We start from the raw sequence: 15,393 nt of genomic DNA, 5'->3' as shown, positions 1-15,393 counted from the left end.
TTATTTCAAAGACCTAACTCTTGGTTTCATTGATTCTTTGTATTTTTCTCTTTGTTACCATTTTACTTATTTCAGCCCTTACTGTGATTATTTCTTGTTATCTGCTCCTTATGAGTGTGTTTGCGCTATGAACTTTCCTCTATGCACCGCTTGCACTGTGTCCCATAGCTATGATGTGCATTCATTTCCATTGAGTTCTAGGACGTCTTTAATTTCTTTCGTTCTTTATTTCTTCCTTGACCCAGTGGTAATTAAGTTGAGAGTTGTTCTGTTTCCAGGAGTTTGTAAGCTTCCTGATGTTTTTGGTTGTTGTTTAATTCCAACTTTAACCCAAGGTGATCTGATAAGATACACATTTGTGTGTGTGTGTGTGTGTGTGTGTGTGTGTGTATCTGTTGAGACTTGCTTTCAGACTGAGTATGTGGTCAATTTTAGAGAATGTTTCATGAGGTGCTGAGAACAAGATATATTCTTATGTGTTTGAGTGAAAAGTTCTGTAGATATCTTTTAGGTCCATTTGAATCAAAACATCTGTTAGTTCCCTTATTTTTCTGTTTAGTTGCTGTATGAAAAAAACTGTCCATTGGTAAAAATATAATGCTGAAGTCTCCTACTATTATTGTGGGGTTTCATATGGAACTTAAGCTTTATTGATGTTTCTTTTCCAAATATATTATAAATGCCTTTATATTTGAGGCATTGATGTTCAGAATTGAGATATCATCTTGGTAGATTTTTCCTTTAATTGGTATTAAATGTCCTTCTTTATCTATTCTGATAAATCTTAGTTTAAAGTCTATTTTGTTATATATTAGGATAGATAATATTAGAATACACAAGTTTGCTTAGGTCCATTTGACAGGATAGTTGTTTTACAACCCTTTACTTTGAGATAATATCCGTCTTTGAAGTTGAGGTGTGCTTCTTATATGCAACCGAAGGATGGATCCTATTTTCATATGTATTCTCTTAGTCTGTGTCTTTTTACTGGTTAATTAAATCCATTAATATTAAGATATATTAATAATCAGTGATTAATTTCTATTATTTCTTGGTGGTGGTTGTCATGGTGGTGGTGGTAAAGCCCTGACATGGCATTATGAGACAAGGCAAAGAAAAACTCAACAGTGTCTTATTGGTTATCTACTGAAGAAAATGAAGGCTTCCATAAAGAGAGTTTGTTTCCATGGTGAGACTATTATGGAAGAAATTAAATTTTCATTTGCAAGTGGATATCAATTGCAGTTAACTTCTGGGTGAGGGATGGGTATACGTCCATCTCTTCTTTCATCTCTCGGCTATTATCTTGTGTAGACTCTGTACACATTGACTCAGCCTTTTCATATGTTCATATGTGTTTTCATTATGGTGATACAGAGGGCCATGGTTTTTATGGGTCCTTCATCCCCTCAGACTCTTATGATTTTTCTGTTTATGTTCCTACAGGGAGGCCTGAGGAAAGCAATTAATGGAGACATCCTTTATAGCATTTGGTGTTCCAAAGTCTCTCGTTCTATGCATGTCTGGCTGTGGGTCTCTGTGCCTAAATCCTGAAAGTAAGTTTCTCTATTAATGGCTAAACACAGCTCTGATCTGACTATATTAGAATGTTGTTATATTGCTTATTTTCTACCTTTTATTTGTTTGTTTGGAATAATAGTATTTAATTTTACCCTAAGTTCCTGCATTATCTAGTGTCAGTTTCTTGGGCACTCGGGCAGTGCTGGGTTTAGACTGCATCTTGTGAAATGGGTCCTAACTCAAATCAGACATCCCTTGGTTACTTCTACAAGCTCTGTGCCACCGCTGCACTAGCGTGTCTTTCAGGCAGGACACTGATGTTGATCAAAGAGTTTATGGCTGGCTTGAAGTTTATACTTCTCCTTTGGCAGGATATAGATAGTGTAACCCTGTCTCCCCAGGGTTCCTTCCCTTCTCCCTCTTTTCACTTCTATCTCCAGTTTATCCTCCCGTTCTAGTCCCTCCCACCACTTATATACCCAGAACTATCCGTTCTACTTCCCTTTCAATGGAAGATCTTTCTGTCTCATCTAGTCACTTAGTCTATACCTAATCTCTCTTTTTCTATGGCACTGGGTTATCATTGTAGCTTGATTATCATATATGTATGTATATAAAATAGTTATATCCACTTATATGAAAATTTTATGGTTTGATTTTTTTCATCACTGTTGAGAAATGCTAAATGGTCAAAGTGTACCACAATTTCCTTATACATTCTTCTGTTGAGGAACAGCTATGCTGTTTCCTATTTCTAACTCTTATGAATAGAGCATTAACATGTGTGTGTGTGTGTGTGTGTGTGTGTGTGTGTGTGTGTGTGTGTGTGTGTGTGGTGATTACATATCTGAATGGGTCAGTGGATTTGGGAGCCTAATTGGAAATTATAGGTATTCAAAAGGTGATTGGTGACTGTAACTTCACTGTAAACTCTTTATTACATATGGCTTTTTATTTTATATTTTCTTGCTATATTAATATGAACACAACTGTACAACCATACCCCAACTACCCCTAATGGGTTTTGCATCATATAAGCGGTAACAATCAAGTAAGCTGGTCACGAGTTGAGACTTCTAAATGTAATGAAATGAAATTAGTCTTTCTTAGTTTGTACATTTCTCCCACATATCTCCTTATTGTAAGTGATATTGACTGACACAATATGTAGCTACTCATACAAAAGCAAGTGCATATATGAAAGAATACATTTATATTATGTGAAAGAACTTTTTGAAAATTATAGCTGGAGACCGACTGTTTGTCTAATTTGTAAGAGGCACTTTTCTAAATGTCTTTTCTAAACTTCACTTTCACAGTACCGTCTTTCAAGTTAACTAAACGAGCACAATGGTTTTATCTAGTCAATGACTTAAAAACTCCACAGTTTCTCTTACAAGCGTATAGAGGCACTTATCCTTGGTGAGCATCTCATTACTTTATGTTGCCAACTGTTGTTGGACAATGTAATGAGGGTTGGAGAGCTTTGTCAATCTGTCACCAAATCCTGTCTCTCCAGAGTCTGAGACACTGCTTGCGCTCTCTCACAGCAAGTGGCTCTTAAGAATGAACATTGTATCTCTAAACATCTGCCTATCTGTTCTTTCCCTCATATCCCTATCCCTTAACAAACTACCCTGAACATAAATCTTAGCAATCTGTTTCCAGATTTGCATCATTAGGAAAGCTCTTTAATGTGGTGTATGATCTTTTAAAATACCAGTCACCTAAACTGTATTTGGCATTAAGATTCTCCCCAAATCCATGCTGAGTTTACACTCATCTGCATTCCCATCTTCTGAAATTGTGAAAAACTTCTGAAGAATTGGGAATGCATTTAACTTTGGATTTATAAGAAAGGAAATTTTTAAGTAAAAATAATTTTATGCATTGAAACCATCTGGGAGATCACCAAGGCCAACTGGACTGTGACTGAAAATGCATAGGATAAAACCGGACTCTCTGAATATGGTGGAAAATGAGGGCTGCTGAGAAGCCAAGGACAATGGCACTGAGTTTTGACCCTACTGCATGTACTGGCTTTGTGGGAGCCTAGCCTGTTTGGATGCTCACCTTCCTAGGCCTGGATGGAGGGGGGAGGACCTTGGACTGCCCACAGGGCAGGGAACCCTGACTTCTCTTTGGACTGGAAAGGGAGGGGGACAGGAGTGGGGCGTGGAGAGTGGGGGGGAGGGGGAGGGAAAAGGGAGGCGGGGAGGAGGCGGAAATTTTTAATGAAAAAATAATAATAATTTTATGAGTATTTTTCTACAGGTATACTTGTGTTTCACTCAGTTGTCTGATTCCCCCAGAGGCCAGAAGGAATGAGAACTCTCTGAACTACAGTAGAGCCAAATATGGTTGTGAGACAGCATGAGCATACTGGGAATTGAACCATGGTCCTCCTTAAGAGCAGCTGATACTCTTTACCTCTTTATCAATGAGCTATCTCTCCAGCCTTTGGTAGACAGTTTGAAGATCTTGCAATGTCCCATACAGGAAGAAACCAAGAAAATCTTGATAAAATTTTAAGGAAATCTGGGAGAACATTCTTTTGTCTAGAGAAGAAGGAATAAGTTCTGGAGTCCCGTTTTGTCCGGGCTCTTTAAATAGCAGGTTCAGCATTTAGTCCTATGAATATTATGAGGGTGATGGAAAAGAGAGAGAGGCTGACATTTCTAAGGCACTGTTTTGATGACAGAGATGACATTAATAAAGAAAGAGATTGAGAGTGCTGGGCAGGATCAGGAGACTTCATTTGCTCCTTCTGGAGCAGGACACAGGAGTCTAGCTCCAGGAAGAACTGTGTGGGATAATTGAGCGTTTAAATCCCAGAATAGAGGATTTTAAGTATTGTGCTATAGCACTTTGTAATTATTTTTCTTTCATGATGAAGTAATTGTTACAGGTATATTATAAGTTTCTCTTATTATAACCTATTTATCATTGACATTAATTCTGAAATAAAATATTTTTAGTTATTAGTTTATATATATATATATATATATATATATATATATATATATATATATATCACATGGCAAATAATTGGATAGTATTTCATGCATACTTGTCTATAGATCTATGTCATAAAACATGCAGAAGGAACTATTGTTATATTTAAACTAAACTGACTAGAAAATACATAATTATCATTTATAAGCTTATAAACTGATACCCAGGAACATCAGATTCTTGTCTAAATAATAGGAATATATTTCTTACCTCTGTTTTTTGTAATCAACCCGAGTCTCAGCATTAAAATACTTGGTTGATTTATGGACAAAATTAAACAGATTCTTCTTTCTGAGATTCTCAAGTGAGTTAGGCCTGTCTTCCTGTGTTCCAAAGACCATGATTTGTGTTGATTAAACACAGTCTCTAATTCTAGATTCAGAACGTTGCCCTTGGTAACCCAAATGTGAAGCCATACTCTTGATCTTGGATAGACATAGAGCTTCTCTGGATGACTTACAACTGTCAGATGCTTTTCTGGGAGTAACAACTTTGCTAAGCCTCGATACCTTCATTTGCAAAACCAGTGTCTTTTTACCCACCTATCTTGAAAATCATTGTCGACCATTCAAACTGAAATGATGCTTTTTTCCAGCAAATGAAATACAAGCTTTTGATATTTAACATTTTTTTAACCATGGAGTTTAGTGAGGTCACTATTTTTAAAAAAAAAAATAATAAAGTAATTGATACCTGCTCTTATTTTAGAAAGATCTTTTTTTTTAACATTTTCAGATGTTTCATAGTAAAAGATAATCTTAAAAAAAGAACAAGAAACACACTGAGATGTAGAATTATTATATTTACCTGCATCATGTAGCCACCTACAGATGGGAAACAGTGTTTTGAAATAGCACACTATATTATCCCGTCTGTATGGCAGTGTCAAATATATTATTTCTCTTCCTGACTAAGATACATTCACAGATAGATGCAGAATTGGGATATTAGATACTTTATTGCTTTTCTTACTGGAGGGCACAATACTTAATATCATTCTATTATTTATGTACAAGGAAAATACTACAATTTATTTTATAATGTCATAAAAATAGATGAAATACTACTTGAGAACTGCCTGACACATGGACTGGCATACAATATTTGCATGTGATTTTTGTTTATGTATATGTAGTTATTTATTAATTTATTAATACAATTTCTACTAACTCAAATAATGCATAACAAATGTGACTTCTATTACCATTACTTTATAAATAAGTGATTATGAATCAGGTGTGGTTTCCTGTTTCCTATGCCTATCATCCCAGTACTTCAAAGAGAGGGTGTGGCATACTAATTTCTGTGTTAGAGGCAAACTTCCTTAACATAGTGAACTCTAGCATAGCCAGGACTAGAGTTTTACAAAACAGATATATTAACATTTAACAGTCTGAAATATACTATGTTAAATGCCATTTACTTTAAATACTATTTATATACACACATATATAAATGTTTTCAATATACATACATACACATTTGTGTGTGTATATATATTGTGTATATATATGTGTATATATATATATATACATATACATAGAGAGAGACAGACAGACGGACAGACAGAGACAGAGACAGAGAGACAGAAAGAGAGACAGAGAGACAGAGAGGCAATGGAATTTCTGGGTCTTTTATTACTGAAATGTCTTAGAAAGAGTCCTAATCAATCCTACAGTGACTATAAGAAGGGTTAAAAAAAGAGAGATGCTCATATTCTCTTTCAAGTTTAAATGAAGAGAACATGGTCTATCACAAAAAGTTGTAATTCTTAAACACATAATCATAAAATATTAGAATTGTTTAAGGGTATTTTGAACATTTAGTATGGAAAGTGTCTTTGGTGTATTTGTGTGTGTGTGTGCATGTGTGCAAATTATTACTTTATTTCATCATTTAATCATAACCATAAACTCTAACTTTTAAGACAAAATAGTCACTGTTATTTTGCTTGCAATATGATTACTCTTCAGGTTTATTTATTTTTGTCCTAGAGCTTTTTCTTAATGAATGAGCTGCCTGTTCTTTTTTTTCTTAATCCTGCCTCTCAGTATTAGTGAGGAACACCCAGCTTCTGTACCTTTTGACCTTTGTCTTTAAAGCATTGAAGTATTTTTCAAAGTCACACCAACATGGCTTTCAGTTCTTCATTTCTGCAATCCCATATTTAAACTCAGTTGTATTTGTCTGATTTATTTGTCTCAAGATAGAAATTCTTTACCCCTGCATCCACCCACTGTACCTGCTCACTTGCTATTTCTAAGCACTGCTTTCACTCTGTAGAAAATTGCAAAGGAAAATTTTGATTATTTTATAAATTGAGGGAAGGCTGGATAATAAGCAATTATTAAAAATGTTTATATATTGTCTGCAAATACATTCACATACTTTTTTTCTTAGTTTTTTTATTTAAATATGAACACATGTATACACACTAATACAACTCATTAACTAGGCATATAAACTCTGATCTTTAGTAGGAATTTTTTGTATGATTCTAATGAGTCTTGTATTAAAACATAGAATCAATGTTATCACATGCTTAGTCCCATGAACATCACCGGAGTCTATCCCAGAGTAGAGTATTTAAGTTGTGATTTCATTGTGTACTGTATCATTATATCTGTTAGTATCTCAAGGACTAGGACGCTTTCAAGACTTTAAAAATATGGATATGGATACTTATCCATCTGTGGCATTTTCCATGGCAAGACAGGTTATTTCACTAATATTATAACCTTTTATGTGTATTAATTTCATAATATTCCATTTAGACAATGAAACCTAATAATTCTTTCTCGTTGAGACCTTGACTTCTTTTATTTTGTCACTTTTAAAGATGCTGAAAAATATATATTGTGGAAACTAATGCCAGTGAGAAGACGAGAGGCTGCTGTTTCTCACAAAATATTAAAACACACAAGTGTTGTTGTGGTGCCTTCCATTTGCATATGAATTCCTTGCTGGACTTTGGAGGGGCAAAGGGGATTGAAAGTAAACCTCACTTTGCAGGATCTTGTAATGTAGTGACAGAACAGAAAAGGCAATTATGAAATATTTTGATTTGTTAATCATTCTAAAAAAGACATGTTTGGTAAGGAGATATGTGTTTGAGGAAGAATTCATCAAAATATAATAATAAATACATGTGAATGAAAAGAAGTTGAAATAGATCTAAAATTTTAGGTGTACACTGATAAAATGTCTCAGCAAAGAAGGACAGGCTGAAGTGGTCTTTCACGGCCTTTTTTGTTGTTGTTGTTGTTATTTATTTATTTATTTATTAAAGATTTATGCCTAGTCCCCGCCACTGCCTCCCATTTCCCTCCCCCTCCCCCAATCAACTCCCCCTTCCTCATCAGCCCGAAGAGCAATTAGGGTTCCTTGCCCTGTGGGAAGTCCAAGGACCACCCACCTCCATCCAGGTCTAGTAAGGTGGGCATCCAAACAGAATAGGCTCCTACAATGCCAGTACGTGCAGTAGGATCAAAAACCATTGTTCTTGAGTTCTCAGTAATCCATATGTTTCTTATTGCTTGTGGAGGCCAAAAAATGTGAGCCTATTTTCACTTTGACCTAAGGAACTTAAAGTTACTGTGTTTCTACCTCAAACACAGGTCGCACCTAGGTAGACTTCAGAGAGTTCTGCTTGCTCAAGGTTATTATCAACAGGTGTGTCTAATTGCCTGATGTTGTTCCCCAGGAATAGAGAAGTAGATAAGTTGTTATCACAAACAAAATTCTACTGACCCTACTAAGGAACCAGTTTCTTTGAGGAGAAATCTTTGAATTCCACCCAGGGAGTGGTTTGCCTACAGAATGATTAGGTTTAGGATGTGAACATGACTCATTTTTTTTTCTCTAAAAACGGTGTGATTAACTACGGATATAGTCCTTGGCCTTCAACTGGTCTGTTCATTTTCTTTTATCATGTTAATGTAGGTTTATGTCTTACTCCTATCTTTTGGGGTCAAGAGTATTTTAAAAAATTGAAAATTAAACCCAGATGATTTTAGTGTTCACTGGAACTCCCCTCCCAGTACTATTCTATATTTTTCTGTCTTATTATTTTCATGTCTTCATATTCTTTACTAATATTTTTAAATATCAACACCTCTACCCTGGTGAGTCATAAGTTTGTTGATGCTGGTCACCAACAACTGTCATCTGAAGACAACTACCTAAAACAAATATTCCAATTTTTAAATTATGTTCAATTTTACTTTATATGGATTAATCCTAAATTTGTCTAAATATAAAAAAAATGATAAAATATACATACCCCTTATGTGTCCCCACTAAAGTTGTCAGAGAATGAACATGCTAAAATATAAGCAGCAGCTTCAATGAAGATTAATTCTTCTCCATTATAAATATGTGAAGGAAATAAACCCGAGGAAGAGAGATTGGAGTGCTTTAAACAGTTTATTTTTACTATAAATGCAATTCCCAGTATTTAGATCGATATATTCAAAGTATATAATCAGGATGGAATCACCATCCTCATGTGTATGATGCAAATCAATTATTACATTTATAATTCATTAATACATCAGCCCCTAATGCATGGCACATGAAACTAAAAATATTAACTTCTCAACTTTGGCATTGATGGTATGTGAACTAGGGCAACTCATTGGAGGGACTTCAAGAAGTATATTTAAAAATGTGTATCATATTGGGGTGTAGTCTTATACATCTTTAATCCAATCACTTGGGGGCCAGAATAGGTGATCTCTGTGTATTCAAGCCCAATCTAGTCTACAGAATAAGTTCCAGGAAAACCAGGGCTGCATCATGAGACCCTGTTTCAACAAAAAGAAAGAGAACAACACAGCAGCAAAATATGTCTTTTTTTAAAAGTAAAATGCAAGCAAATCCAATGGGAAAATGTGTGGTAAGGGGAAAATTTAAAGTAAGTAAGATAACAAATAAGAGGATATTTTAGAAGAAAAATTTCAAATACTTTAGTTTCCTGCCAGAATTTCAATGGGTGGATAAACTTTGTGTGTTGATGTTTGATAATACCAACAATTATAATATAAATTTTCCTGAGAAGTCAAGGGGTAATGGGTTAATAAAAAGAATAACATTCAGCTCCCAAAAGAATTTTTGTTTTGAATATTTTCATATTAAACATAGTAGTGCCTTCAGAACATGCTCTCTTATCATCATAGCTGCAGAGATGGCTCAGCGGTTAAGAGCACTGGCTTCTCTTCCAGAGGTCCTGAATTCAATTCACAGCAAACACATGGTGGCTCTCAGCCATCTCTAACGAGATCTGGTACCCTCTTCTGGCCTGTAGGACTACATGCAGGCAAATACTGTGTACAGAATAAATAAAAAATAAATCTTAAAAAAAGAATCTATGAAGGGGATATTTCAGTGGAGACAAGTTGTCACTTCTGCCTCAACCACTCACAGTACAGCCTTAAGATAAATAAAAATAAGATAAAATAAAACCTTTTCTCTTCTACTCACTTTTGGCCACAGTACTTATCACAGCAACAGAAAAATCTAGTTAATTAATCAGGCTCAGGTAGAATAGCAGTAATGAACAGCCATTTCTATTGAGAATGGATGGCATTAAGTTGATTCCTTAAATAGCTTTTCCAGATTAGATTGCCCTGTTTATTCATGGGATATCTTTTCTTATTCTCTACTTTTCTCTTCTCTTCTCTTCTCTTCTCTTCTCTTCTCTTCTCTTCTCTTCTCTTCTCTTCTCTTCTCTTCTCTTCTCTTCTCTTCCCTCCTCCTCCTCCTCCTCCTCTTCTTCTTCTTCTTCTTCTTCTCCCTCCCTCCTTCCCACCTCCCTTTCTTTCTCCCCCTCTCTGTTTCTCTCTTTGTCTCTGTGTCTGTCTCTCTCTCTCTCTGACTCCATCTCTCTATCTCCCTTCCCTGTGTATCTCTGTGTGAGTATGTGTGTGTATATATTTGTTTGTGGAGTGTAGGTTAGTATATATTCACAAGCTTTTGGCAGAGAGAAGTATATGTCAGGTGTCATTCCTCAGATACTGTGCATCAGTTTTGGAAAAAGGCTCTCTCACTGGCATGTTTTTTCTCATTAGGTTAGTGTGGCTAGCAAGCAAGTTCTGGCAATCTACCTCTGTCCATAGCCTCAGCAGATAGACTATAAGTGTGCTCCACTAGGACCAACTAATTTACAAGTGTTCCACGAGTCAAATTCAGATCCTCATTCCTGTGCTGCAGGCACTTTACTACTGAGCTATCTCCCTAATCATCCCAGTAGTGAATAATAGGAGAGAAAAATACATATGAATTCTGCCATCATCGATTTACAATTTTTTATCTACCAAGATATAATAAAGCAGAACATAATACATGAAACTGATTTTAAAGTAGGAATCTCACGATTGAACTCTAAAGCAGCAGGTATTTGCGTGAACTTAATTAATAATGTTATTGTTTGCAATTAAAATAAATCATATTCATGTAGTTCAAAATGCTATTCTATAATAAGAACTATTCTAAATTCTTCACTTGAAAGAGTTTAATTATTCTCTCACTTTATATAATGTATTTGTTATTGAAAAGTCGGAGTAATACATATAGAAAACTGATGCCTTTTTGTGATTCATAATTTAAATACTTCTGGTTTTATTGCTCTTTGAACAGCAAATACAGTGTTTCATCCACACATAGACATGCGCTTACATATATTAGTTGCTCACCTTATTCTTTTTATTTATATCTATGGAACTTATGTATTACAAACAGTAATTCTTTTTAGCAATGTAATGCCTCACCACCTTCATATAATTAATTACAACATAGTTACTAAATACTTTTTTACATGGCAGTATTGTCTTTGGATGACTAGTATGTTGGTTATTATAATTTTCTGTATTCATGCCATTGTACTTTGAAGATGTGTACAATAGAACTGGTTTCTATCTGCTGAGTTATTATATAGGGTATTATAAACAGGATGGAGTATTAGGAGAGCCTGCCGATGCACTTGCAAAATTTGTGTTCAGCTAAGAAGCAGCTGCAGCCCTCAGCTCTCTATAAAAATAACACGTTTTATCTGAAATAATGTGAGGCAGCACGCTTTTATTATGAGGTCTGGTATTCACTTCTCTGCTCATTAGAAGGCGATAATAGTGTGGGCCATCCAGCAAGGTTTGATTATGTAAAAAGACATAGAAGTAAGAAAAATATCAAAACATCCCTCCCTTAGATCCCTTTCAGAAATTCTGCTTCTGCTGTCTGTTGATGAAGATCAAATAGAAAGATAATAAAAACTGGCATTTGGATAATGTCTCCTAGCTTTCGCTCAACAAAAATCCTCCTCTCTCTCATTTCTCGTCCTCATCCTCAAACTCCTCCTAGTTTCTCTCTCTGTGTCTCTCTCTCCCTCTCTCTTTCTCCATACTTCTTTTCTCACTTTCATAATATTTTTAGAATAGAAACCAATATGCATAAAGTGCTCAATATCCTATGTAAATATTTTATGTCCTCATTCATACAAGAAAAAACTTGAGTATAATGTAATCAAAATATTAGAATAAATTATTTCATGATATGTAGATACTTTCCATTATTCTCACTGTGACTATAATTACAATGACACAATTTTCACATCTTAATTTATCATGGTACAATAATTTTCATTAGATTTATAGGCCTCCAAACTTCATAACAATAAAAAATGTTACCCAGGATACAGATCACATTTCCTTATCATCCTAAATAGCACAGCCTTATCAATTTTTCTTTTCTGAATTCTTATACAGATCACAAGCATTTATCATTTTATATGACTTAAATAGTATTTCTTTGCAGGTATTTTGCCATTGATATTAGAAATTGTTTGATATATATAATATGGCATTTCTTTTGCACTCTGCAGACTTTAAAATTTAATCATTTGAATAAATGATAATCAATTATCATTTGATATTAGCCCAGGGAAAACTTTTATACTGCTAGAACTTCCTTGTTCTTCTGAAACATTGGACTATATTCATTCAGGCCCAAGCACAGCAAATGGAGATTAATTATAATAACAACATTTGTGTGTGTGTGTGTGTGTGTGTGTGTGTGTGTGTGTAAGTAACGAAATTAAGCTTAAACCATGATTCATTACTTAGATTTAACGATTCTGATGGTCATAGTTTGTTTCATGTTACAGGTACTTTAAGAACAAGCACTCACATTAAATTTAAGGAGCAACAAGAAAAAATTCATTCATTGTTAAAAGGCAACTTTAGTCAGTGTAAAAACATATCTGATACAATTTAATCTCATCCTTTATTTTATTTACAGTTTGTAAGTCTCAGTGATACACTGTAGGGGGATGGATGTACACCTATTAGAGAAAGGACAATTGTAAATCAAGAAATAATGTCAGAAGAATGGGGTCAAACATATTCTTTTTGTAACCACTCTCTGCAAGAACCACCAAGCACTTGAAATAAAAAAAAAAAAAAACCTTGATTTGTTTGTAGCACACATTTCTGATGACCTCAATACCTTCTAGTAGTGTTATTCTTAAAATATTACACTAGGTTCCAATATCAGCACCAGGGAAACAAAACCCCCAACACAGGTATTCCTGGGGACATTGGACAAAATGCAAAATACAGCCAGACCATATCTAACCATACAATTAACAATATTAATTATAAATGTATTTATTGAATACATAAATAATTACCTATATCAAAGATATGTGACTGTCTGTCATTTTGCTGTCATGAAATAAAATCTAATTCATACCATTAGGAGCCTGATTCTCAAATCCATACTCTTGATAAATGCACAGGAGGAAACTGAGAGATTGTTAGTATTTGTTAAATTTGAAGCAAAGTAATCCTGCCACTTTCTGCCAAAAATAATCAACCTCTAAAAGAATAAGTGTTCACTAAATTGTTTAAGCCTGTACCATAATTAATATACAACACTAGAGATTTAATTACATTTCCATACCAAGAAAGGCCCAAAGTTAATTAGTGCCATACCCCTAAGCATTTCAAGTACAATAAGAAAGTAATTTAGTGGTAGAAAGCATGTTTATTTATTGTAATTTAAAAGGCCTTATTTGTGTGTACAATTTCTACCTTAGCGGTTTTCCCCACATTATATACCCTTTTATTCTGTAGCCATATTGCTTCAGTGTAAAACTTGTTAAATGATAATGAATCCAATGATAATGAATACATAACTCTCCAGATATGTCTATTTTTCAATGTTCTTGACTTGGATTGGCAGGCTAGTCTAGATTCTTCAGCTTTAGATAACCAAAGGACTCTTTCAGTTCTCACAATTTGTACCCTAAGAATATACTGTACAGCTAACTACTAAATAACAAATAACGTCCCATTCTCCCCAAAATAGAAAACCCAATTGTGAGTCTTGGGGATCATTCTCTGGTCACATCTTTAACCATTTGCGTCCTAGGAAGAACCTGTTTCCTGGAGTCTCAATGCTGTTATCCCCCCATTAAGTATAATGATGTTATAAGTTACAAGATAATGCTAGTAGGGACTAGAACTTTTGGGGAGTGATTGAGATATGTGTAACCTTAAGGTCTGTGACCTCACCTTGTGGTCTTCAAAGTTCAAATGTAAGAACCATGCTATAGAGTCACAACGCAAAACATAAATATCGTAAACATTTCATGTCCTATGTTTATGACTTTATGCTGAGCTGCATTCATCCTTCACCATATGTGGCTATTGGGACTAAGGACCTTGTTAAAAGGGCCACAGAGAATCAAATTAATTCAAAATTTTACTTCATAGGAAACTCATTGGAAATAGAAGAGATTGTTCTGGTATTGGAATCATCAACAGAAGTACCTGATTCATTTCGTTTAAAATCTTTGTTTTCCAGTCAGTCTCCCTGGAGGCCTAGGGGTTAATATTCTCTGCATATTCTTGAGGGTGATTTTAATTCTGTTTAGTAAATATATCTATTAGTTCTCATAATTCAGAATGATAATGGCTCTGTTGGGATGAGAAGCACCTCCAAAGTATCTAGTATGGACAATAAAAGCCATAGTAAGATATTAATATGAGTCTTCTAGCAGATTCAGAATGACTAGTCAAATACAGACACGAGCTCCTGACTTGCAATCTGATACATCCCCAGTTTGATTTTGTAGGATACTTGTTCCTTCTAATCCACACACAAGCTCGTAAGATTCTCTCTCTCTCTCTCTCTCTCTCTCTCTCTCTCTCTCTCTCTCTCTCTCTCTCTCTCTCTCGTATCCTCTAAAGCACTCACTAGCCCTTCCTCCTCACACTCTTCGATGACACAGAACTATATAACTGTGTATGTTGTATCTACCTGATTTGATGATAATACATTTGGAGGAAAGCATAAGCTTTGATTTCATGTTGATAGTGTCTGCTACTCCACCTAGTTTATAGCACAGCTTTAAGAATTTCTTAATAGCCGGGTGGTGGTGGTGCACGCCTTTAATCCCAGCACTCGGGAGGCAGAGGCAGAGGCAGGGGGATCTGTGTGAGTTTGAGACCAGCCTGGTCTACAAGAGCTAGTTCCAGGACAGGCTCCAAAACCACAGAGAAACCCTGTCCCCTGTCTCGAAAAACCAAAAAAAAAAAAAATTCTTAATATAATTTTGTACATAATAAATTCTGGATATAATATATCCATGTGGTCCATTTAAATGCTAAGTACTCTGCATTTACTGTTAACATATACATTTTTCAAACACCATGACCATGAAATGTTTTCTTTGACATTGTCTTAACCATGCATTTGGACCAACAAAAAATGCTAGTTCACATGTCTGATGATTCCACAGTCAATGTTCTTAACTTTTGCCATTAAGAAACCAATAACCTGAACTTTACACCAGAAAGTCTA

This window comes from Microtus pennsylvanicus, chromosome 14 (assembly GCF_037038515.1).
Source record: "Microtus pennsylvanicus isolate mMicPen1 chromosome 14, mMicPen1.hap1, whole genome shotgun sequence".
NCBI classification, from domain to species: Eukaryota; Metazoa; Chordata; class Mammalia; order Rodentia; family Cricetidae; genus Microtus; species Microtus pennsylvanicus.
This window is presented reverse-complemented; position numbering follows the sequence as displayed.